This window comes from Ambystoma mexicanum, chromosome 11 (genome assembly GCF_040938575.1).
Source record: "Ambystoma mexicanum isolate Mex_15411 chromosome 11, UKY_AmexF1_1, whole genome shotgun sequence".
NCBI lineage: Eukaryota > Metazoa > Chordata > Amphibia > Caudata > Ambystomatidae > Ambystoma > Ambystoma mexicanum.
In genome coordinates this window covers 417,054,700-417,080,773 of record NC_090934.1, presented here as the reverse complement: position 1 = coordinate 417,080,773, position 26,074 = coordinate 417,054,700, and positions in this window count along the sequence as shown.

Below are 26,074 nucleotides of genomic sequence, written 5' to 3'. Positions count from 1 at the left end.
ACACTAAGAAAACACATGGCATCTGCATGATTTTTTTTTTTAACCGTGCTATTGTCAGTCCTTGAAAGTATTGCACTTAGAGACCATTATTTTGCCTTTTGCTGAAGTGCATTCTGGTATTTGTAGTTTCCCAGTCAAGATGGGGGGAATAATACCACAACTGTACATTTTTTGCCTAACATAGTTCAATGATGATTTAGATATTTGAGTGACAATATGTTATGTGTACTTTTCAAGTTATTTTTTATAAAGTAGAAAATTGTTGAAAGCCAGACATGTGGGTGAGGAGGGGAAATGAGAGGGAAAGTAAGTCATGAGTGTTTGCCCACAATGTGGCAAGAGAGTTTGCAATCCTGGACACTGGTACAGTTATTTGCCCCTGTTTTGGGCTGATTTTCAGAGCAAAACGAAAGGACACATGGGTGGACAGCGTAACTTTTTTTCAGGGGGCTTACACAACCCCTTGGGTTTCTTTGAGGTTGGCAAGTTTGCTCAAGTATTTGGCTACCAGGATTTTACTCAGGTTGTCAAGTTATCAGTGCAGACGCTTACCCACAAGACCACAAGCACTTGTTTCATATTGGGATTTTGTTTTCGAGGGAATATTTCATGACAGATTGCTGGGTTTAAAACAAGAGCACCTTTAATAATTTGCTAGCATATTTAGTGGAACACTTCCACTCTCAGGTTATTTTTCTGGTGTTCATTACTTAAGTCCAATGCTATTTTGTTTTGTGCACTTTCTTCTAAGGGAAAGGTCAATTGAACTACATTTGTATATTTCACTTTAAGATATATGTTCACTTACTGAGCGTATATTTATGGGTGCCATTTTTGGATTTTCCCTATGGGGGCAAAAGTACCTGGGCACATTTTATTCAAGCATCCGATCATTTTTTCCCTTTTACGTGCAGCTTAAATGCGGTTAGTTGGGGTTGTGCGATGTATCTCAACAGTCACCAACCATAAAACAAGGGGCTTACAACACGCTGCTTAACCAAAGTGTGTGTTCCATTGTAAATAAGTTTATCTCACTGCACATTGCCTAAAAACATTTGGAGTTCTCAAAGCCTGCAATTTTTTAACCATAACAATACCACTGCCAAGACAGGTCAACATCAGTATGTGATAGGTTCCAAGTGTTTTAAAATATAGAGTGGCTGTGCCCACTGGCTATAGCCAAAGGCCATGGCTACTGGCTTCGTAGTGTTCGGCTGTGCCCACCAGCCATGGCTGAAGGCCATGGCTTGTGGTCTGGTAGTCTTTTAAAATGGACAGTGTGCCCACTGACCATGGCCAAAGACCATGGCTAGTGGTTTGGTAGTGTTCTAAAATTCAATGGAATAACAAAACCCGTGAAATTCATGGAAAAAACATTAGTTGCAGGGACGTTAAAGTGAGCAATACATTGTAACAAAACCTTTGGAATTCAAGGCAAAAACTTTAGTTGCAGGGACATTAAGTTGAGAACTTAACACAACAAAATCTCTGATGGCATCACTGGTGGCATTACTAATGACATCAGTGACATCACTGATGACATCACAGATGAAATCACTGATGGCATCACTGGTGACATTGCTAATGACATCATATATGACATCAATTATTATTTATCTAATGGCATCAGACATAAGATCACTCCAGATATTTGCCCGTATTTAGACCACCCTTACGTTTCTACATATGTGATATTAACATTTTAGAATAGTTCGTAAAAATGAGTACATTGTTTAAAACAGTAAACAGCTACACATGCATCATATCACTACTTGTGAAGCCTCTTATTGTAACACTTTGATAAAAGATGATATCTGCATTATAAATAATACACTACTTAGAATGTTCCTCTTTGTGGCAAATATATCTAAACATTCTGGGAGGGCAATTTGCACTCAGATTAAAGATTAATTTGTACACAAAATATAATATGACACAGTTCTATGAGGTCTCTGATGTGGTTTATTCCACACGTTAGTACATAGATACAGCCGACTCGTGTTTCGACCTCCTGGTCTTTTTCAAGGCTGTTTGCAATATGGTGACATTATAAAGTTCAATCCAGTTGTTACGATTGGACAATATCCAAATAACTTATTCCAAGATATACCATGACAATTCATATAGTAAAAATCAATACCATGAACAACAAATTGCACAATAGAAAAAATAGAATTATCCAAAACACCCAAACATAACACATTCCAGGACAGAGATAGCTGGTTGATTCAAGTATGAAATTAATATAAGAAAAGAGAAATTGTTTTTGTTTCAACATCAACATTCTACTTTTCCTTCCAAATTTAACAAGTCACTTCCGCTTTGTTCGAATTATATTGACATTCCCTGCGAAAGTGATTAGACATGCCATGTGGATGTGGAGCCCATACAATTAGCTCTTAAATTAGACATCATATGATAAGCCCGTGGTTATGGAAGATATTCTGTTCCGTGAGGCATTATTATTTTAGGTGGAGATAGTGAAGAATTAGTTTATAAATATTAATTATGAAAGTGGTGTGCCTCAGTGATATGTGGTTTATCAATTGATAAGCTTACCCTATTCTGTTGGTTCAATGGGGAATCCCTGAAACATAATAGGATTACTGTGTCATCATGGTGACAAACACGAGGACAATCAAGTGCCAAAAAAATAAATGATAAAGTGGCAGTTTGCTCTAAATCACATACCTTGGTAAGGTAAGTAGTCTCTCAGAGATAGTTGCACTTATATGTTGTAATTAATCGTGGGACAAACTCACTAGTCCATCTTCTGCAAAAATGGATACGAATTGCTGTTAGCAACTGAAAGTTAGTAAGGCCCTTGTCATCAAATTAGTGAATACTAGATAAATCATACCTTAGATGGTGTTAAGTAGTAGAATGGCGTAATATTGACTTATATAAATGTTCAGTAGTACAATTCAATACTTGATTCCATATGTGTATCCGCACAATTCATTCAAATTATGCCTTGAGACAAGATACAAGACAATGTCCTAAAGTTCTACTCAATAATTAGAGGCGACACTCCTCTATATCAAAAACCTTTAAGCCATAAGTGATGAGGCTGACTCATTCCATAATCTCCAATCTAATGGCGACATGGGGACAGATTTCCTATGTGCAGAAGCACAAACATTATCTTGGGCATCCAAAAGCAAGCACACAACTGGTGCAATAGAGTTAACCCTAGTCACTATACTAGCATATTGGATCCATATCCAACAATTAACATGCATTATAAAAGCGCTCTCAAAAGCATGATCCACGACCCAACTGTAACTATAACAATGATCAATTGTCACAAACCAATACCATTACTAATGTAGAGTGGTCCCAGATACGACCTGCACCCCTGCCCCCCATTGCGAGTTGCCAGTAAGGTACTCGCCAAGGTATGTGACATACGAGGAGCAGCTGAACCAACAAAGGGCTGCAATGGGCCCCTGCCCTGTGTACATTAGAAGATCAATACCTGTTGAAATGCCCATAACCAGGCAACCCTGGGCAGCACGGTACCCAATCAGACAACCGTACCTGCCATTGGTACAAGACGACGAGTATTTACAGACTGTCCACGAGGAAACCCCGAAGGCCTTAATGGAAGGCCAATGGAAATAGACTATGGGCCTGGGCAGCCCCAAGAACAACCAGAAGTGGCTACTGAAAGCTATGCATGCCAGTACTGACAACTGCAAGGATAATTGTAATGGACGAAGGGGAAAGACACTGTGAAAAAGGAATGAGAATGGTGCCATGAGACAAGATGGAAGCAACCGCCTTATTGAATGTGTGTAAATAAGCTTGAAACGCAAGATGCTAAGTAATCGAGTCTGCTTGCAATGCTTAGGAGAAGTTAGAGCGGCAAGCACCGACTCTGTACATCCACTTCAATACAGCACAATGTACACGTGCAACTCCATTTTGTATAAACAGAGGCACTCCCAGGGGACCAAGGCCTGACTGGCCAAGTTTCATATCCAGGCCCAAGAGGAGGAAAAGACCGGGATCGAAACTTAACAAAGGATGGCTCATGCCGGTGAAATCAAGGTCAACCAGAGAAGGGGAGGTGAGCATGAGCTCACGAGGCTCCAACTTCAGAGCATGCCAGCCTGCCCGTGAAGGTCAAGATAAGAGAGGCCCATGCAGGTGGCTAAGCGCATACAGAATTAAATGCACAAAACGTTGGAAACTAAAGCAGATTCACGATGGGCCAACACGTGACCAGACAGGTGCGAAGATGTACCACCGCCTGATGTCATCCAGAACCAGAGGGTGCCATGACCTTTCCTGATAAGAGATTACAGATCCGAGGCCATACCCAGCCAACTAATTGACATATAGCCCTAAACCACTGATTGATGGAAGGGAGGCAGGGTGAATCTTGGGACACCAGGCACCAGGGTGTCTATTCTGCATGCTGCTAATTAAAGTGGAGATTTATGTTTAGGGGTGTAACTTGCTCAATCACAATGGACCATGTAATCTAGGGTCCTATAAAGACTGTAACCAATAGGACGTTGTACTTTTAGTGACATCAATCACGTGTCTTGTAGAGGGATGGGTGTAGACGCCCACCGATAAGAGTTATCCAATCTGTATCCTTTATTTTCATATACAGATATAACACCTATACTTACATTACCTTTCCCAACCAATTATATTGCATGATGATTTTTTATAGAAGTGTATGTCATTGATGACGGAATTTGCCAATAAAAAAGGCTGTTTGACTGAAGTTCGGGGAAGTTGGGGCGAGACAGGTGTTCGCGATGCTGCTGATATCCATAAACTGATGTATGTATTGTTAAACGGACTTCCCTTCGCCAACTTACTGAGTCCCTAGTATTTATTTGTGTTGGAGTATGTAATTCCTGCATCCTGTCCTCACACAGTGCAGCTATCTTGTATTACACGTTTTCGAGGGTGAGTACTGACCAATGGGCCCGTCAGTAATTACCTCTCCTCGTCAACACTTGGTAGCAGAGGATGGTTTCAGCCATCGATTATTGATAATCGATTAATATAGTTATAAAACACCTTTAAACCGACGGCACGAAGTAACTCTGGGCCTCCGGTTACATCGCAAGTCCTTTCGCTATTCCGGCTGAGTAGGCCGAGAAGCTTCCCGTGGACAGTGATAGTGTATTTACTCCCAAAAATCTGCACTGGGTCTGAAGGAATCCGCTTTTCCAACCATAACCCTTTTCATTCCCACGGGAAGCGGATTGGACAAAAACCATAAAGCGGGAAGAGGAAGGGACGGTGATTCCGGAGATCCAGAGAGAAAAGAGACGATCGGTGAGTGAAACAGCGAAACTCGTTACCTTGACAAATGACTTATAGGCATTAGAGCAAGTGGGGGAAAGATAACGGGGGGTGGTGGAGAAAGATAAAATAGTTAGAGGTAGAGAAGATGGTATATATATATAGTGGGTTAATGACTCGAGTATAAAAGGAAGACAGATATAGCGGAATACTGGGGGGGAACCCGAGATTAAAAACTGCAAGGAATACCGGGGGGGCACCTGTATTGCTCTTTTTCTAAAAGTGCACGGAACAACCATAAATCACCAATGCAATTATAGAGCAAATACTTGAACCCATAAACAGACAGACACAATGACTCACAGCCACGCACTCTTTAGAAGATAATCAGCTCTTTACGGCTATTTATTCAAAGATTACAAGTACATAGAAATAACTCATAAAACTACTATGGGCATAGATCACAGAAGAAGTAAAGAAGTCAAAAGAAATACATCACCGTGAGCGTAATTGAAGTCCTCATCTCGTCCAGAAGCGGCTGGAAGACTCCGGGGCAGCCAGGCCGAGAGTGCCAAAGCTCACAGAAAGGCCAGACGGAGAATCCTTCTCTGGCTGAAGTCTCACCTGACCCCCTCCGGGTTTCCGCATATATAGGAACTCCACAAAAAGGGGAGTTAATTCTCGAACCTTCTGGAATTGCAACTGCGCAGTTGAGGAACAGCCGTCGGTTGCCAGCTGGGTCAATCGAGAGCTCCCCCCAAGGAACACAGGGCCTCCCTGCTCTAAAAACATGCTCCACGGAGAACAGTAGCAAGTCATAACAACATGAGCTTTTCCCAGCAGAAATGGCCTTGACTGCATACCAAGTTTGAAAAAGCATGTTTGTCTCAGCACTGTGAATCTAACACTTCAGCAAAATGTGTGCAGCATTTCACTGCGGAGTGAAGTAAATATCCAACATGGCTCCGAGCACTCCCAGAATGCATTGCACGCCCGCGCCATTTTGAACCAAGCATAAATCAAGCAGAACAATTCCACCCTTTGGATATTTATCTTCCGTAGCCAGGTGGCACTGGAACTGGTCTCTGAAACCTACGAAATGTTAAAACTAAATTGGGAACACATTGAAGGCAACAACAACAAGCAATTATAATAGACAGAATAATAAAAATGCAAGCAAAAATATAACGCAGTGTACCCCCAATATCAGGTATCCATGAAAATAACCAATCCCACCAGTTTTTGTTCTGATCTTGAGACACTTGAGAAATGAGATCCCTTAAACCTCGAATATGACTTTCAATGGATCGTGAGTGGTCACTCAAATTGAAGCAACACATACCTTCAAAGTCATTACACCCTAAATTATGTTTCAGCAATAGATAATCCACAGCAGCTCTGTTCTGCAAAGTAGCTTTTCCAACAACTTGACTATCAAGGAGTAATTCTTCTAAAGCTTGCGAAGTATGATTAAGACTTTTAACTACTAAACACGCTAATTTCATCAAAGATTTGTAACCTCCAGCAGCTAAACCCCAAACACCTACTAATGAAAGGGTTAATGCTAAAACCTCAGCTTCTGATAGTGTAACGCTCACCTGATTCTCGCAGAGGCGCCGGTCTTGACTGGGCGACTACCGTATCTTCAAAGGTGATGTGTAGCACCCGGTTGGCTCTTTGGGCTGGACCTCTGTGCACTGTATGCCTGACGTGTAGAGTAAGATGTCTGCAGATAGAAAATATGGGGTTAATGAACTGGGGTTATTGGGGTGTCCCTATCTCTTTCCTCTTCTCCTCTCCTGTAGACCCCCAAAGGTTAACGCTCTCACCTTAGGTAAGTGAATGCCGAGCTCTCCATCTGCCTCGGGGCAGGGTGCTGTAGCCAGTTTCTTCACTGGATAGGTAGCGCAGGCCTCTTGACTTCAGAGGACTGCTGTCCGTCGTTTACTGCACGAACGGTAAGTTTCGAGTCATTCAAATTTCTTTTTAAAGTCTTTAGTAATGATGTCTCTTGTTTTGCAGGGTTCCGGCGATGGCGGGTGACGGGTGACGGGCTGAAGTGAGTTGAAGATGGAGCCCGTGTGATGAATAGAAGCGCCTGGAAGCACGTGAGTAAGCGCTTGTTGCCTGCTTCACGATGCGCTCTAACTGTCTTTTTATTTTGCAGGTACGAGTTCGGAGCGGCTGCAGGGTGCCGGAATACCCACTGGATTAGATGTGGAAAGGAGTAATGGCACGTGAGTATTAAAGTTCCCCAATGTCTTTAAACGCACCTTGTTTTGTCTTTCAGATGCGGATGCAGCGCCGAAGGACTCCGGAGCGTGCAAAGAGTTGGTAAGCTTTTGTCTTTCAGATGCCGGAATGCAGTATGAAGACCTCCGGAGCGCACGAAGAGTAGGTAAACCTTTGCCTTTCAGATGCCGGAATGCTAACCTGTTCTTTCTTGTCTTTATAGGTGTTGCTGAAGACTGGATTCAGGATGGTAAGCCTTTGCCTTTCAGATGCCGGAATGCTAACCTGTTCTTTCTTGTCTTTGTAGGTGTTGCTGAAGACTGGATTCAGGATGGTAAGCCTTTTTCCTTAGGCCCAGGACTGGATGCAGAAGACACGATGAGCGTCCTGCTGCAGAGGGTGCAGAATAACGCAAAGCAAGATTCATCCACCGGGTGTGGTTTAAATAGCCTCCTGTAGTGCTTAGGTGTCTCCTTCCACAGCCACGCCTAAGTAAGAAAAGAGTTCCTGGTAAGAAAAGAGTTCCTGCCTTCCAGAAGAGTTCCAGTGTTCCAAATCTAGGGAGTGGCTCCAGCCCCACCCAACAGGAAAAGTAGTTCCAAACAGAAGAGGATCAGAGGCTCAACTGGCAGGCAAGTAAGCAGCATGGTCTGCTGCAGGTAAGTCCACCCAAGCATTATGAGCCCGGCGCTTCCAGCGCTGGGACTGGGCATATTTATGAGCCTGATGCCACTGGCGCCAGGACTGGGTCCAAAAGGTCCCAATTGGGACTGGTTGGCACTCGGAACCTGGGTTAAGGATCTGCTTCCAAGGGAGTTGGGAAAACCCTGACCTTTTGGAAGCAGAGATCATGACAGTACCCCCCCTCAAGGCCCCTCCCAAACCGGGCTTCTCCGGGGGTTTTGGCTTGTCAGGAAATGTTCGGTGAAATCTTTTGATTAGGCGAGGAGCGTGGACATATTCAGCAGGTTCCCAGGATCTCTCTTGGGGGCCGTAGCCTTTCCAGTCAATTAGGTAGAATAGTTTAGATTTGGAGACCTTGGAGTCCAGAATGCTTTTGACTTCAAACTCGAGTTCTCCCTCCACTAGGATAGGTTTTGGAGATTTGGTTAGTCGGGTTTGAGGTTGCACGGGTTTTAATAGAGAGACGTGGAAGACCGGATGTATCTTCATGTGCGGGGGCAAGTCCAACTTGACCGCTACTGGGTTTACTATGGTAGTGATGGAATAGGGACCAAGGTATCTTGGGTTGAATGTGCGTGGCCCTTTTAGAGATAGATATTTGGTGGATAACCAGACTTGATCCCCTACTTGATAGTGAGGGTCTTCCTTCCGATGTTGATCTGCTCCTTTCTTGTATTGTTCTTTAGCCCTTTGAAGGTGAGAAACAGCTTCCTTAAAGGCTTGGGTGATTGTAGAATGCAGGTAGTCTACTGCTGGTGTTTCAAGATCTTGGAGGGGATCCAACTCCGAGGTTCGAGGGTGACTGCCGTACAAAAGAAAAAACGGGGTTTTCCCAGTTCCTGAATGGACAGAGTTATTGTAGGCATACTCGGCTATCCAAAGGATATCTTTCCAGGTTTTTTCAGTTTGTTGCAGCATGCAGCGTAAATACTGTTCCAGAGTTTGATTGGTCCTCTCAGTTTGTCCGTCGGTCTGAGGGTGGTGACTGGTCGATAGTCTCACATCAATTTGAGCCGACCGACAGCAACTTCGCCAAAAATGAGAAATAAATTGACTACCTCGATCCGAAATTAGAACCGAAGGAAAACCGTGCAGTCGGACGATGTTTTCGAGAAATTCTCGGGCCAGAGTTGCTGCTGTTGGCAAGCCTTTGAGCGGAATGAAATGCGCCATCTTGGAGAATAAGTCCACGATTACTAGAATCGTATTGTATCCGGAGCATGGAGGTAGATCGGTGATGAAGTCCATAGAAAGCGTATGCCAAGGGCGAGGTGGGATGTCAATAGGGCGTAAGAGGCCTGCTGGTCTTTCCTTTTGACTCTTGTTTTGGGCGCATACTCCACAGGACATTATAAAGTCTCTGATATCTTTTTTCCAAGACGGCCACCAGAAGTAGCGCTTGATGTTTTCTGAGGTCTTGGCTATACCGGGATGACCTTCCATTAAAGAGTCGTGATAACAAGAGATTACTTTTTTCTGTAAATCTGTGCTGGGTAGGTATAATCGTTCTTGGAAATACAATAAGTTGTCCTTTACTGCAAATTCATTTCCCTGCAGATGCCAATTCTGTATATCTGCTGGAGTTACAAGTTGCCTGGCTTTATCCTTAACTTCCTCTATGGATTCTGTGGCGATTACACCCAGAATTCTTTGTTCGGGAATGATTGGTACAGGTTTAGGGGTGATCAAGTGTTCTTCCACTCCCATCCGAGAAAGGGCATCGGCTTTACCGTTCTTTGTACCTGGTCGATGGGTAATTATGAAGTCAAACTCGGCAAAGAATAATGCCCAACGGAGTTGTCTAGAGGATTGGGCTTTTGCGGTTTTCAAATATTGCAGGTTTCGGTGATCCGTAATCACAGTAACGGTGTGTCGGGCCCCCAGCAGATAATGCCGCCAAGCCTTAAAGGCAGACTTGATAGCCAGAAGTTCCTTGTCAGTAATCGTGTAATTGACTTCAGGAGGCGAGAATTTGCGGGACCAAAATGCCACGGGATGCAACTGATTGGTTACCGGGTCCTTTTGTGATAGAACTGCCCCCATGGCAAGGCTTGAAGCATCAGTTTCCACGATGTAGGGGAGTTCGGGGCGAGGGTGTTTTAAGATTGGTGCAGAGATAAATTTAGTCTTCAAATCCTGGAAAGCTTGTTCCGCCTCGGTAGACCATTCAAAACGTTTGTTTTTCTTTAACAAGGCAGTGATGGGCTGGACTATTCGAGAGAACTCGGGGATAAACCTGCGGTAAAAGTTAGCGAAGCCTAACATGCTTTGCACACCTTTTACGGAGGATGGTGATGGCCATTTGAGAACTGCATCGACCTTCTTTGAATCCATACGCACTCCGCCAGGTGATAATATGAATCCCAAGAATTCAACTTCAGTCACGTTGAAAACACATTTTTCCAACTTAGCGAAAAGTTTCTGTTGACGCAATCTTTCGAGGACCATTTTCACGTGTTTCCGATGTTCAGATTCCGATGAAGAATAAACGAGGATGTCGTCAATGTAAACAACAACACATACATCTATGAGCTCTCTGAGGACATCGTTCATAAAATATTGAAAGGCGGCCGGGGCATTGCAAAGTCCGAAGGGCATGACCTGATATTCAAATAGCCCATACTTGGTGCGGAAGGCCGTCTTCCATTCATCGCCCTCTTTTACTCGTACCAAGTGGTAAGCTCCTCTAAGATCCAGCTTGGTATATATGCATGCTTTTCTGACTTGGTCCAGGAGTTCAGGGATCAAAGGTAACGGATATCTATTCTTAACGGTGATCTGGTTCAGGGAGCGATAATCGATACAAGTTCTGAGGTCTCCTTCCTTTTTTGGAACGAAGAACAAAGCTGAAGAAGCAGGGGACTTGGAAGGACGAATAAACCCATTTGCCAGGTATTGATCCAGGTATTGTCGAAGGTGAAGGTTCTCAGGCTCGGTGAGGGCATAAATTCTACTACAAGGAGGAGTAGATCCAGGTATCAGGTCTATCTGGCAGTCATAAGACCTATGAGGAGGTAGAGAGTTAGCCTGATCCTTCCGGAAAACATCTTGGTATTCTAGGTATTCGGGAGGTAACTGGGGAGTCTCTGAAGAAATTGCGGCCAGTGCAACACCAGGTGGAGGGTGACAAGTAGAGACACATTCTGGAAACTGTACCGTTCTTGCTCGCCAATCGATCAGAGGATTGTGTTTCTCTAACCAAGGTATTCCTAGAATAATCTGGAACTGAGGGGCCTTGATCACATCGAACACGATCTTCTCATGGTGTCCATCTTGACTTACTAGCGTCACTTCTTGAGTGGTATGCGTTACTGGCCCGGAGGCTATCTCCGTACCATCCACCGTAGTAATGACGTCCTTTACAGCCTTGGGACAAAGAGTTAGATTCATCCTCAAAACCATTTCATGATCCACATAATTGCCGATGGCACCGCTGTCGACGTAAGCTTCAATTGCATGTAATCGATCCGGATTATCAGGGCTAATGAGGACCATAGGTATCACGAAATGCGAGGTCACGGAACTGGTTTTTACGCTCGGCAAGAGGACCTCTATTCTTGTCGGGCGAGGTCGTTCCCTGCTCAGAGTTTGTAACTTTGGTAACTGCAGCTCCTACTGCCTTCTTGGCAGGTTTCACCGGACAGTCTCGAAGAAAGTGCCCTGAGTTTCCGCAATATAGGCATAATTGCAACTGTTTCCTCCTTTCCCGCTCCCGTTGTGTTAGAGGACCTTTCAGACCCCCTATTTGCATGGGTTCCCCGGAGTCTACTCCTTTGGAAGGAGTTGGCGGTTTGGAAAATACTCGAGCATCAAACTTGGAACGATCGGCCTTCCTGTTCTGCAGCCTGTGATCTATTTGAACGACCAAGTCTATGTAATCCGAACAGTCTTGTGGGGGATTCACTACTTGGGCTAAAACGTCTTTGAGCTCTCCACGTAGACCTCTATAAAACAACGTAATCCTTTTGTCCTCAGGCCATTGAGTTTCCACTATTAGTCTATTGAAAGATGCAATATAAGCCAAAAGGTCTTGATTACCTTGTCGCAAAGAAAGAAGCTCATTGTCCAACGCCTGTCCCTGTGAATGTCTTGCGAACAGTTTTTCCATACTAAGCTGAAAGGCTTGAAAATCATGGAGAACCGGATCATCTTGATGAACTAGAGGGATCGACCAGTCTGCCGCATTGCCACTAAGGTACGAAAGTACAAAAGCTACTTTAGCTTGATCAGTTGGAAAGGCTGCTGGCCGGCATAAGAAGTGCAACCGGCACTGATTGATAAATACTGCAAACCTCTTTGGGTCACCAGAAAATCGCTCGGGCGGAGCCAGAGGTACATTCCCAGGTAGGTTGATCTGCACTGGATTCATAGAGGATGTTGAAGGAAGATTTGCCCCTGATGCGGGTAACGGGGTCTGTCCGGCTTGTGACTTTAGCACTTGTCTAGCAAGATTGTCTGTTCTCTCCTTGGAAATAATAAGTTCCCTTCTTAGAGCATTCGTTTCCTGACGAGTTGCATGCACTTCTGCCCTTAGTTCCCCAAGTAACCGGGCTAGGGGGTCAGTATCCGAGGTTTCCATAGCGCCTGGGCGAGAGTTTTGCGGTAGGCTTTGCGTTCTGTAACGCTCACCTGATTCTCGCAGAGGCGCCGGTCTTGACTGGGCGACTACCGTATCTTCAAAGGTGATGTGTAGCACCCGGTTGGCTCTTTGGGCTGGACCTCTGTGCACTGTATGCCTGACGTGTAGAGTAAGATGTCTGCAGATAGAAAATATGGGGTTAATGAACTGGGGTTATTGGGGTGTCCCTATCTCTTTCCTCTTCTCCTCTCCTGTAGACCCCCAAAGGTTAACGCTCTCACCTTAGGTAAGTGAATGCCGAGCTCTCCATCTGCCTCGGGGCAGGGTGCTGTAGCCAGTTTCTTCACTGGATAGGTAGCGCAGGCCTCTTGACTTCAGAGGACTGCTGTCCGTCGTTTACTGCACGAACGGTAAGTTTCGAGTCATTCAAATGTCTTTTTAAAGTCTTTAGTAATGATGTCTCTTGTTTTGCAGGGTTCCGGCGATGGCGGGTGACGGGCTGAAGTGAGTTGAAGATGGAGCCCGTGTGATGAATAGAAGCGCCTGGAAGCACGTGAGTAAGCGCTTGTTGCCTGCTTCACGATGCGCTCTAACTGTCTTTTTATTTTGCAGGTACGAGTTCGGAGCGGCTGCAGGGTGCCGGAATACCCACTGGATTAGATGTGGAAAGGAGTAATGGCACGTGAGTATTAAAGTTCCCCAATGTCTTTAAACGCACCTTGTTTTGTCTTTCAGATGCGGATGCAGCGCCGAAGGACTCTGGAGCGTGCGAAGAGTTGGTAAGCTTTTGTCTTTCAGATGCCGGAATGCAGTATGAAGACCTCCGGAGCGCACGAAGAGTAGGTAAACCTTTGCCTTTCAGATGCCGGAATGCTAACCTGTTCTTTCTTGTCTTTATAGGTGTTGCTGAAGACTGGATTCAGGATGGTAAGCCTTTGCCTTTCAGATGCCGGAATGCTAACCTGTTCTTTCTTGTCTTTGTAGGTGTTGCTGAAGACTGGATTCAGGATGGTAAGCCTTTTTCCTTAGGCCCAGGACTGGATGCAGAAGACACGATGAGCGTCCTGCTGCAGAGGGTGCAGAATAACGCAAAGCAAGATTCATCCACCGGGTGTGGTTTAAATAGCCTCCTGTAGTGCTTAGGTGTCTCCTTCCACAGCCACGCCTAAGTAAGAAAAGAGTTCCTGGTAAGAAAAGAGTTCCTGCCTTCCAGAAGAGTTCCAGTGTTCCAAATCTAGGGAGTGGCTCCAGCCCCACCCAACAGGAAAAGTAGTTCCAAACAGAAGAGGATCAGAGGCTCAACTGGCAGGCAAGTAAGCAGCATGGTCTGCTGCAGGTAAGTCCACCCAAGCATTATGAGCCCGGCGCTTCCAGCGCTGGGACTGGGCATATTTATGAGCCTGATGCCACTGGCGCCAGGACTGGGTCCAAAAGGTCCCAATTGGGACTGGTTGGCACTCGGAACCTGGGTTAAGGATCTGCTTCCAAGGGAGTTGGGAAAACCCTGACCTTTTGGAAGCAGAGATCATGACAGTACCCCCCCTCAAGGCCCCTCCCAAACCGGGCTTCTCCGGGGGTTTTGGCTTGTCAGGAAATGTTCGGTGAAATCTTTTGATTAGGCGAGGAGCGTGGACATATTCAGCAGGTTCCCAGGATCTCTCTTGGGGGCCGTAGCCTTTCCAGTCAATTAGGTAGAATAGTTTAGATTTGGAGACCTTGGAGTCCAGAATGCTTTTGACTTCAAACTCGAGTTCTCCCTCCACTAGGATAGGTTTTGGAGATTTGGTTAGTCGGGTTTGAGGTTGCACGGGTTTTAATAGAGAGACGTGGAAGACCGGATGTATCTTCATGTGCGGGGGCAAGTCCAACTTGACCGCTACTGGGTTTACTATGGTAGTGATGGAATAGGGACCAAGGTATCTTGGGTTGAATGTGCGTGGCCCTTTTAGAGATAGATATTTGGTGGATAACCAGACTTGATCCCCTACTTGATAGTGAGGGTCTTCCTTCCGATGTTGATCTGCTCCTTTCTTGTATTGTTCTTTAGCCCTTTGAAGGTGAGAAACAGCTTCCTTAAAGGCTTGGGTGATTGTAGAATGCAGGTAGTCTACTGCTGGTGTTTCAAGATCTTGGAGGGGATCCAACTCCGAGGTTCGAGGGTGACTGCCGTACAAAAGAAAAAACGGGGTTTTCCCAGTTCCTGAATGGACAGAGTTATTGTAGGCATACTCGGCTATCCAAAGGATATCTTTCCAGGTTTTTTCAGTTTGTTGCAGCATGCAGCGTAAATACTGTTCCAGAGTTTGATTGGTCCTCTCAGTTTGTCCGTCGGTCTGAGGGTGGTGACTGGTCGATAGTCTCACATCAATTTGAGCCGACCGACAGCAACTTCGCCAAAAATGAGAAATAAATTGACTACCTCGATCCGAAATTAGAACCGAAGGAAAACCGTGCAGTCGGACGATGTTTTCGAGAAATTCTCGGGCCAGAGTTGCTGCTATTGGCAAGCCTTTGAGCGGAATGAAATGCGCCATCTTGGAGAATAAGTCCACGATTACTAGAATCGTATTGTATCCGGAGCATGGAGGTAGATCGGTGATGAAGTCCATAGAAAGCGTATGCCAAGGGCGAGGTGGGATGTCAATAGGGCGTAAGAGGCCTGCTGGTCTTTCCTTTTGACTCTTGTTTTGGGCGCATACTCCACAGGACATTATAAAGTCTCTGATATCTTTTTTCCAAGACGGCCACCAGAAGTAGCGCTTGATGTTTTCTGAGGTCTTGGCTATACCGGGATGACCTTCCATTAAAGAGTCGTGATAACAAGAGATTACTTTTTTCTGTAAATCTGTGCTGGGTAGGTATAATCGTTCTTGGAAATACAATAAGTTGTCCTTTACTGCAAATTCATTTCCCTGCAGATGCCAATTCTGTATATCTGCTGGAGTTACAAGTTGCCTGGCTTTATCCTTAACTTCCTCTATGGATTCTGTGGCGATTACACCCAGAATTCTTTGTTCGGGAATGATTGGTACAGGTTTAGGGGTGATCAAGTGTTCTTCCACTCCCATCCGAGAAAGGGCATCGGCTTTACCGTTCTTTGTACCTGGTCGATAGGTAATTATGAAGTCAAACTCGGCAAAGAATAATGCCCAACGGAGTTGTCTAGAGGATTGGGCTTTTGCGGTTTTCAAATATTGCAGGTTTCGGTGATCCGTAATCACAGTAACGGTGTGTCGGGCCCCCAGCAGATAATGCCGCCAAGCCTTAAAGGCAGACTTGATAGCCAGAAGTTCCTTGTCAGTAATCGTGTAATTGACTTCAGGAGGCGAGAATTTGCGGGACCAAAATGCCACGGGATGCAACTGATTGGTTACCGGGTCCTTTTGTGATAGAACTGCCCCCATGGCAAGGCTTGAAGCATCAGTTTCCACGATGTAGGGGAGTTCGGGGCGAGGGTGTTTTAAGATTGGTGCAGAGATAAATTTAGTCTTCAAATCCTGGAAAGCTTGTTCCGCCTCGGTAGACCATTCAAAACGTTTGTTTTTCTTTAACAAGGCAGTGATGGGCTGGACTATTCGAGAGAACTCGGGGATAAACCTGCGGTAAAAGTTAGCGAAGCCTAACATGCTTTGCACACCTTTTACGGAGGATGGTGATGGCCATTTGAGAACTGCATCGACCTTCTTTGAATCCATACGCACTCCGCCAGGTGATAATATGAATCCCAAGAATTCAACTTCAGTCACGTTGAAAACACATTTTTCCAACTTAGCGAAAAGTTTCTGTTGACGCAATCTTTCGAGGACCATTTTCACGTGTTTCCGATGTTCAGATTCCGATGAAGAATAAACGAGGATGTCGTCAATGTAAACAACAACACATACATCTATGAGCTCTCTGAGGACATCGTTCATAAAATATTGAAAGGCGGCCGGGGCATTGCAAAGTCCGAAGGGCATGACCTGATATTCAAATAGCCCATACTTGGTGCGGAAGGCCGTCTTCCATTCATCGCCCTCTTTTACTCGTACCAAGTGGTAAGCTCCTCTAAGATCCAGCTTGGTATATATGCATGCTTTTCTGACTTGGTCCAGGAGTTCAGGGATCAAAGGTAACGGATATCTATTCTTAACGGTGATCTGGTTCAGGGAGCGATAATCGATACAAGTTCTGAGGTCTCCTTCCTTTTTTGGAACGAAGAACAAAGCTGAAGAAGCAGGGGACTTGGAAGGACGAATAAACCCATTTGCCAGGTATTGATCCAGGTATTGTCGAAGGTGAAGGTTCTCAGGCTCGGTGAGGGCATAAATTCTACTACAAGGAGGAGTAGATCCAGGTATCAGGTCTATCTGGCAGTCATAAGACCTATGAGGAGGTAGAGAGTTAGCCTGATCCTTCCGGAAAACATCTTGGTATTCTAGGTATTCGGGAGGTAACTGGGGAGTCTCTGAAGAAATTGCGGCCAGTGCAACACCAGGTGGAGGGTGACAAGTAGAGACACATTCTGGAAACTGTACCGTTCTTGCTCGCCAATCGATCAGAGGATTGTGTTTCTCTAACCAAGGTATTCCTAGAATAATCTGGAACTGAGGGGCCTTGATCACATCGAACACGATCTTCTCATGGTGTCCATCTTGACTTACTAGCGTCACTTCTTGAGTGGTATGCGTTACTGGCCCGGAGGCTATCTCCGTACCATCCACCGTAGTAATGACGTCCTTTACAGCCTTGGGACAAAGAGTTAGATTCATCCTCAAAACCATTTCATGATCCACATAATTGCCGATGGCACCGCTGTCGACGTAAGCTTCAATTGCATGTAATCGATCCGGATTATCAGGGCTAATGAGGACCATAGGTATCACGAAATGCGAGGTCACGGAACTGGTTTTTACGCTCGGCAAGAGGACCTCTATTCTTGTCGGGCAAGGTCGTTTCCCTGCTAAGAGTTTGTAACTTTGGTAACTGCAGCTCCTACTGCCTTCTTGGCAGGTTTCACCGGACAGTCTCGAAGAAAGTGCCCTGAGTTTCCGCAATATAGGCATAATTGCAACTGTTTCCTCCTTTCCCGCTCCCGTTGTGTTAGAGGACCTTTCAGACCCCCTATTTGCATGGGTTCCCCGGAGTCTACTCCTTTGGAAGGAGTTGGCGGTTTGGAAAATACTCGAGCATCAAACTTGGAACGATCGGCCTTCCTGTTCTGCAGCCTGTGATCTATTTGAACAACCAAGTCTATGTAATCCGAACAGTCTTGTGGGGGATTCACTACTTGGGCTAAAACGTCTTTGAGCTCTCCACGTAGACCTCTATAAAACAGCGTAATCCTTTTGTCCTCAGGCCATTGAGTTTCCACTATTAGTCTATTGAAAGATGCAATATAAGCCAAAAGGTCTTGATTACCTTGTCGCAAAGAAAGAAGCTCATTGTCCAAGGCCTGTCCCTGTGAATGTCTTGCGAACAGTTTTTCCATACTAAGCTGAAAGGCTTGAAAATCATGGAGAACCGGATCATCTTGATGAACTAGAGGGATCGACCAGTCTGCCGCATTGCCACTAAGGTACGAAAGTACAAAAGCTACTTTAGCTTGATCAGTTGGAAAGGCTGCTGGCCGGCATAAGAAGTGCAACCGGCACTGATTGATAAATACTGCAAACCTCTTTGGGTCACCAGAAAATCGCTCGGGCGGAGCCAGAGGTACATTCCCAGGTAGGTTGATCTGCACTGGATTCATAGAGGATGTTGAAGGAAGATTTGCCCCTGATGCGGGTAACGGGGTCTGTCCGGCTTGTGACTTTAGCACTTGTCTAGCAAGATTGTCTGTTCTCTCCTTGGAAATAATAAGTTCCCTTCTTAGAGCATTCGTTTCCTGACGAGTTGCATGCACTTCTGCCCTTAGTTCCCCAAGTAACCGGGCTAGGGGGTCAGTATCCGAGGTTTCCATAGCGCCTGGGCGAGAGTTTTGCGGTAGGCTTTGCGTTCTGTAACGCTCACCTGATTCTCGCAGAGGCGCCGGTCTTGACTGGGCGACTACCGTATCTTCAAAGGTGATGTGTAGCACCCGGTTGGCTCTTTGGGCTGGACCTCTGTGCACTGTATGCCTGACGTGTAGAGTAAGATGTCTGCAGATAGAAAATATGGGGTTAATGAACTGGGGTTATTGGGGTGTCCCTATCTCTTTCCTCTTCTCCTCTCCTGTAGACCCCCAAAGGTTAACGCTCTCACCTTAGGTAAGTGAATGCCGAGCTCTCCATCTGCCTCGGGGCAGGGTGCTGTAGCCAGTTTCTTCACTGGATAGGTAGCGCAGGCCTCTTGACTTCAGAGGACTGCTGTCCGTCGTTTACTGCACGAACGGTAAGTTTCGAGTCATTCAAATGTCTTTTTAAAGTCTTTAGTAATGATGTCTCTTGTTTTGCAGGGTTCCGGCGATGGCGGGTGACGGGCTGAAGTGAGTTGAAGATGGAGCCCGTGTGATGAATAGAAGCGCCTGGAAGCACGTGAGTAAGCGCTTGTTGCCTGCTTCACGATGCGCTCTAACTGTCTTTTTATTTTGCAGGTACGAGTTCGGAGCGGCTGCAGGGTGCCGGAATACCCACTGGATTAGATGTGGAAAGGAGTAATGGCACGTGAGTATTAAAGTTCCCCAATGTCTTTAAACGCACCTTGTTTTGTCTTTCAGATGCGGATGCAGCGCCGAAGGACTCCGGAGCGTGCGAAGAGTTGGTAAGCTTTTGTCTTTCAGATGCCGGAATGCAGTATGAAGACCTCCGGAGCGCACGAAGAGTAGGTAAACCTTTGCCTTTCAGATGCCGGAATGCTAACCTGTTCTTTCTTGTCTTTATAGGTGTTGCTGAAGACTGGATTCAGGATGGTAAGCCTTTGCCTTTCAGATGCCGGAATGCTAACCTGTTCTTTCTTGTCTTTGTAGGTGTTGCTGAAGACTGGATTCAGGATGGTAAGCCTTTTTCCTTAGGCCCAGGACTGGATGCAGAAGACACGATGAGCGTCCTGCTGCAGAGGGTGCAGAATAACGCAAAGCAAGATTCATCCACCGGGTGTGGTTTAAATAGCCTCCTGTAGTGCTTAGGTGTCTCCTTCCACAGCCACGCCTAAGTAAGAAAAGAGTTCCTGGTAAGAAAAGAGTTCCTGCCTTCCAGAAGAGTTCCAGTGTTCCAAATCTAGGGAGTGGCTCCAGCCCCACCCAACAGGAAAAGTAGTTCCAAACAGAAGAGGATCAGAGGCTCAACTGGCAGGCAAGTAAGCAGCATGGTCTGCTGCAGGTAAGTCCACCCAAGCATTATGAGCCCGGCGCTTCCAGCGCTGGGACTGGGCATATTTATGAGCCTGATGCCACTGGCGCCAGGACTGGGTCCAAAAGGTCCCAATTGGGACTGGTTGGCACTCGGAACCTGGGTTAAGGATCTGCTTCCAAGGGAGTTGGGAAAACCCTGACCTTTTGGAAGCAGAGATCATGACAGTACCCCCCCTCAAGGCCCCTCCCAAACCGGGCTTCTCCGGGGGTTTTGGCTTGTCAGGAAATGTTCGGTGAAATCTTTTGATTAGGCGAGGAGCGTGGACATATTCAGCAGGTTCCCAGGATCTCTCTTGGGGGCCGTAGCCTTTCCAGTCAATTAGGTAGAATAGTTTAGATTTGGAGACCTTGGAGTCCAGAATGCTTTTGACTTCAAACTCGAGTTCTCCCTCCACTAGGATAGGTTTTGGAGATTTGGTTAGTCGGGTTTGAGGTTGCACGGGTTTTAATAGAGAGACGTGGAAGACCGGATGTATCTTCATGTGCGGGGGCAAGTCCAACTTGACCGCTACTGGGTTTACTATGGTAGTGATGGAATAGGGACCAAGGTATCTTGGGTTGAATGTGCGTGGCCCTTTTAGAGATAGATATTTGGTGGATAACCAGACTTGATCCCCTACTTGATAGTGAGGGTCTTCCTTCCGATGTTGATCTGCTCCTTTCTTGTATTGTTCTTTAGCCCTTTGAAGGTGAGAAACAGCTTCCTTAAAGGCTTGGGTGATTGTAGAATGCAGGTAGTCTACTGCTGGTGTTTCAAGATCTTGGAGGGGATCCAACTCCGAGGTTCGAGGGTGACTGCCGTACAAAAGAAAAAACGGGGTTTTCCCAGTTCCTGAATGGACAGAGTTATTGTAGGCATACTCGGCTATCCAAAGGATATCTTTCCAGGTTTTTTCAGTTTGTTGCAGCATGCAGCGTAAATACTGTTCCAGAGTTTGATTGGTCCTCTCAGTTTGTCCGTCGGTCTGAGGGTGGTGACTGGTCGATAGTCTCACATCAATTTGAGCCGACCGACAGCAACTTCGCCAAAAATGAGAAATAAATTGACTACCTCGATCCGAAATTAGAACCGAAGGAAAACCGTGCAGTCGGACGATGTTTTCGAGAAATTCTCGGGCCAGAGTTGCTGCTGTTGGCAAGCCTTTGAGCGGAATGAAATGCGCCATCTTGGAGAATAAGTCCACGATTACTAGAATCGTATTGTATCCGGAGCATGGAGGTAGATCGGTGATGAAGTCCATAGAAAGCGTATGCCAAGGGCGAGGTGGGATGTCAATAGGGCGTAAGAGGCCTGCTGGTCTTTCCTTTTGACTCTTGTTTTGGGCGCATACTCCACAGGACATTATAAAGTCTCTGATATCTTTTTTCCAAGACGGCCACCAGAAGTAGCGCTTGATGTTTTCTGAGGTCTTGGCTATACCGGGATGACCTTCCATTAAAGAGTCGTGATAACAAGAGATTACTTTTTTCTGTAAATCTGTGCTGGGTAGGTATAATCGTTCTTGGAAATACAATAAGTTGTCCTTTACTGCAAATTCATTTCCCTGCAGATGCCAATTCTGTATATCTGCTGGAGTTACAAGTTGCCTGGCTTTATCCTTAACTTCCTCTATGGATTCTGTGGCGATTACACCCAGAATTCTTTGTTCGGGAATGATTGGTACAGGTTTAGGGGTGATCAAGTGTTCTTCCACTCCCATCCGAGAAAGGGCATCGGCTTTACCGTTCTTTGTACCTGGTCGATAGGTAATTATGAAGTCAAACTCGGCAAAGAATAATGCCCAACGGAGTTGTCTAGAGGATTGGGCTTTTGCGGTTTTCAAATATTGCAGGTTTCGGTGATCCGTAATCACAGTAACGGTGTGTCGGGCCCCCAGCAGATAATGCCGCCAAGCCTTAAAGGCAGACTTGATAGCCAGAAGTTCCTTGTCAGTAATCGTGTAATTGACTTCAGGAGGCGAGAATTTGCGGGACCAAAATGCCACGGGATGCAACTGATTGGTTACCGGGTCTTTGTGATAGAACTGCCCCCATGGCAAGGCTTGAAGCATGAGTTTCCACGATGTAGGGGAGTTCGGGGCGAGGGTGTTTTAAGATTGGTGCAGAGATAAATTTAGTCTTCAAATCCTGGAAAGCTTGTTCCGCCTCGGTAGACCATTCAAAACGTTTGTTTTTCTTTAACAAGGCAGTGATGGGCTGGACTATTCGAGAGAACTCGGGGATAAACCTGCGGTAAAAGTTAGCGAAGCCTAACATGCTTTGCACACCTTTTACGGAGGATGGTGATGGCCATTTGAGAACTGCATCGACCTTCTTTGAATCCATACGCACTCCGCCAGGTGATAATATGAATCCCAAGAATTCAACTTCAGTCACGTTGAAAACACATTTTTCCAACTTAGCGAAAAGTTTCTGTTGACGCAATCTTTCGAGGACCATTTTCACGTGTTTCCGATGTTCAGATTCCGATGAAGAATAAACGAGGATGTCGTCAATGTAAACAACAACACATACATCTATGAGCTCTCTGAGGACATCGTTCATAAAATATTGAAAGGCGGCCGGGGCATTGCAAAGTCCGAAGGGCATGACCTGATATTCAAATAGCCCATACTTGGTGCGGAAGGCCGTCTTCCATTCATCGCCCTCTTTTACTCGTACCAAGTGGTAAGCTCCTCTAAGATCCAGCTTGGTATATATGCATGCTTTTCTGACTTGGTCCAGGAGTTCAGGGATCAAAGGTAACGGATATCTATTCTTAACGGTGATCTGGTTCAGGGAGCGATAATCGATACAAGTTCTGAGGTCTCCTTCCTTTTTTGGAACGAAGAACAAAGCTGAAGAAGCAGGGGACTTGGAAGGACGAATAAACCCATTTGCCAGGTATTGATCCAGGTATTGTCGAAGGTGAAGGTTCTCAGGCTCGGTGAGGGCATAAATTCTACTACAAGGAGGAGTAGATCCAGGTATCAGGTCTATCTGGCAGTCATAAGACCTATGAGGAGGTAGAGAGTTAGCCTGATCCTTCCGGAAAACATCTTGGTATTCTAGGTATTCGGGAGGTAACTGGGGAGTCTCTGAAGAAATTGCGGCCAGTGCAACACCAGGTGGAGGGTGACAAGTAGAGACACATTCTGGAAACTGTACCGTTCTTGCTCGCCAATCGATCAGAGGATTGTGTTTCTCTAACCAAGGTATTCCTAGAATAATCTGGAACTGAGGGGCCTTGATCACATCGAACACGATCTTCTCATGGTGTCCATCTTGACTTACTAGCGTCACTTCTTGAGTGGTATGCGTTACTGGCCCGGAGGCTATCTCCGTACCATCCACCGTAGTAATGACGTCCTTTACAGCCTTGGGACAAAGAGTTAGATTCATCCTCAAAACCATTTCATGATCCACATAATTGCCGATGGCACCGCTGTCGACGTAAGCTTCAATTGCATGTAATCGATCCGGATTATCAGGGCTAATGAGGACCATAGGTATCACGAAATGCGAGGTCACGGAACTGGTTTTTACGCTCGGCAAGAGGACCTCTATTCTTGTCGGGCGAGGTCGTTTCCCTGCTCAGAGTTTGTAACGTTGGTAACTGCAGCTCCTACTGCCTTCTTGGCAGGTTTCACCGGACAGTCTCGAAGAAAGTGCCCTGAGTTTCCGCAATATAGGCATAATTGCAACTGTTTCCTCCTTTCCCGCTCCCGTTGTGTTAGAGGACCTTTCAGACCCCCTATTTGCATGGGTTCCCCGGAGCCTACTCCTTTGGAAGGAGTTGGCGGTTTGGAAAATACTCGAGCATCAAACTTGGAACGATCGGCCTTCCTGTTCTGCAGCCTGTGATCTATTTGAACGACCAAGTCTATGTAATCCGAACAGTCTTGTGGGGGATTCACTACTTGGGCTAAAACGTCTTTGAGCTCTCCACGTAGACCTCTATAAAACAGCGTAATCCTTTTGTCCTCAGGCCATTGAGTTTCCACTATTAGTCTATTGAAAGATGCAATATAAGCCAAAAGGTCTTGATTACCTTGTCGCAAAGAAAGAAGCTCATTGTCCAAGGCCTGTCCCTGTGAATGTCTTGCGAACAGTTTTTCCATACTAAGCTGAAAGGCTTGAAAATCATGGAGAACCGGATCATCTTGATGAACTAGAGGGATCGACCAGTCTGCCGCATTGCCACTAAGGTACGAAAGTACAAAAGCTACTTTAGCTTGATCAGTTGGAAAGGCTGCTGGCCGGCATAAGAAGTGCAACCGGCACTGATTGATAAATACTGCAAACCTCTTTGGGTCACCAGAAAATCGCTCGGGCGGAGCCAGAGGTACATTCCCAGGTAGGTTGATCTGCACTGGATTCATAGAGGATGTTGAAGGAAGATTTGCCCCTGATGCGGGTAACGGGGTCTGTCCGGCTTGTGACTGTAGCACTTGTCTAGCAAGATTGTCTGTTCTCTCCTTGGAAATAATAAGTTCCCTTCTTAGAGCATTCGTTTCCTGACGAGTTGCATGCACTTCTGCCCTTAGTTCCCCAAGTAACCGGGCTAGGGGGTCAGTATCCGAGGTTTCCATAGCGCCTGGGCGAGAGTTTTGCGGTAGGCTTTGCGTTCTGTAACGCTCACCTGATTCTCGCAGAGGCGCCGGTCTTGACTGGGCGACTACCGTATCTTCAAAGGTGATGTGTAGCACCCGGTTGGCTCTTTGGGCTGGACCTCTGTGCACTGTATGCCTGACGTGTAGAGTAAGATGTCTGCAGATAGAAAATATGGGGTTAATGAACTGGGGTTATTGGGGTGTCCCTATCTCTTTCCTCTTCTCCTCTCCTGTAGACCCCCAAAGGTTAACGCTCTCACCTTAGGTAAGTGAATGCCGAGCTCTCCATCTGCCTCGGGGCAGGGTGCTGTAGCCAGTTTCTTCACTGGATAGGTAGCGCAGGCCTCTTGACTTCAGAGGACTGCTGTCCGTCGTTTACTGCACGAACGGTAAGTTTCGAGTCATTCAAATGTCTTTTTAAAGTCTTTAGTAATGATGTCTCTTGTTTTGCAGGGTTCCGGCGATGGCGGGTGACGGGCTGAAGTGAGTTGAAGATGGAGCCCGTGTGATGAATAGAAGCGCCTGGAAGCACGTGAGTAAGCGCTTGTTGCCTGCTTCACGATGCGCTCTAACTGTCTTTTTATTTTGCAGGTACGAGTTCGGAGCGGCTGCAGGGTGCCGGAATACCCACTGGATTAGATGTGGAAAGGAGTAATGGCACGTGAGTATTAAAGTTCCCCAATGTCTTTAAACGCACCTTGTTTTGTCTTTCAGATGCGGATGCAGCGCCGAAGGACTCCGGAGCGTGCGAAGAGTTGGTAAGCTTTTGTCTTTCAGATGCCGGAATGCAGTATGAAGACCTCCGGAGCGCACGAAGAGTAGGTAAACCTTTGCCTTTCAGATGCCGGAATGCTAACCTGTTCTTTCTTGTCTTTATAGGTGTTGCTGAAGACTGGATTCAGGATGGTAAGCCTTTGCCTTTCAGATGCCGGAATGCTAACCTGTTCTTTCTTGTCTTTGTAGGTGTTGCTGAAGACTGGATTCAGGATGGTAAGCCTTTTTCCTTAGGCCCAGGACTGGATGCAGAAGACACGATGAGCGTCCTGCTGCAGAGGGTGCAGAATAACGCAAAGCAAGATTCATCCACCGGGTGTGGTTTAAATAGCCTCCTGTAGTGCTTAGGTGTCTCCTTCCACAGCCACGCCTAAGTAAGAAAAGAGTTCCTGGTAAGAAAAGAGTTCCTGCCTTCCAGAAGAGTTCCAGTGTTCCAAATCTAGGGAGTGGCTCCAGCCCCACCCAACAGGAAAAGTAGTTCCAAACAGAAGAGGATCAGAGGCTCAACTGGCAGGCAAGTAAGCAGCATGGTCTGCTGCAGGTAAGTCCACCCAAGCATTATGAGCCCGGCGCTTCCAGCGCTGGGACTGGGCATATTTATGAGCCTGATGCCACTGGCGCCAGGACTGGGTC